The sequence below is a fragment of the Penaeus monodon genome, chromosome 30 (assembly GCF_015228065.2).
Source record: "Penaeus monodon isolate SGIC_2016 chromosome 30, NSTDA_Pmon_1, whole genome shotgun sequence".
Lineage (NCBI taxonomy): Eukaryota > Metazoa > Arthropoda > Malacostraca > Decapoda > Penaeidae > Penaeus > Penaeus monodon.
Window position 1 is genome coordinate 3,285,165 of NC_051415.1, and position 241 is coordinate 3,285,405.

General features: G+C 30.7%; 1 protein-coding gene across 1 annotated transcript in view; it reads right to left on the reverse strand.

Moving 5' to 3' along the window:
* LOC119592455 (phosphatidylinositol 4,5-bisphosphate 3-kinase catalytic subunit delta isoform-like) overlaps positions 1-241 on the reverse strand; it is a gene marked incomplete in the record, with an annotated part of 17,810 nt that overhangs the window by 12,052 nt on the left and 5,517 nt on the right.

A 241-nucleotide genomic window follows, 5' to 3' on the forward strand; every position in this document is an offset into this window, starting at 1 on the left:
TTACTGTAATTTTTCTTGTGTCCTAATATTCATCAGTATCAAACTTGAGAACTTAGTGCAAAGCTAATATTTTGCCCTACTAACATATTTTCCCTTCAAAGATTCATAAACATTATCTGGAAAAAAACATATTATTAGCAATAGAGGACTATTTCCCATTTCCATGCGGGTAATACAAGCACTAACAAAATATTTTCAAATATGCTTATACATGTTTCTGGTATGTGGAGGTATTCTAGTG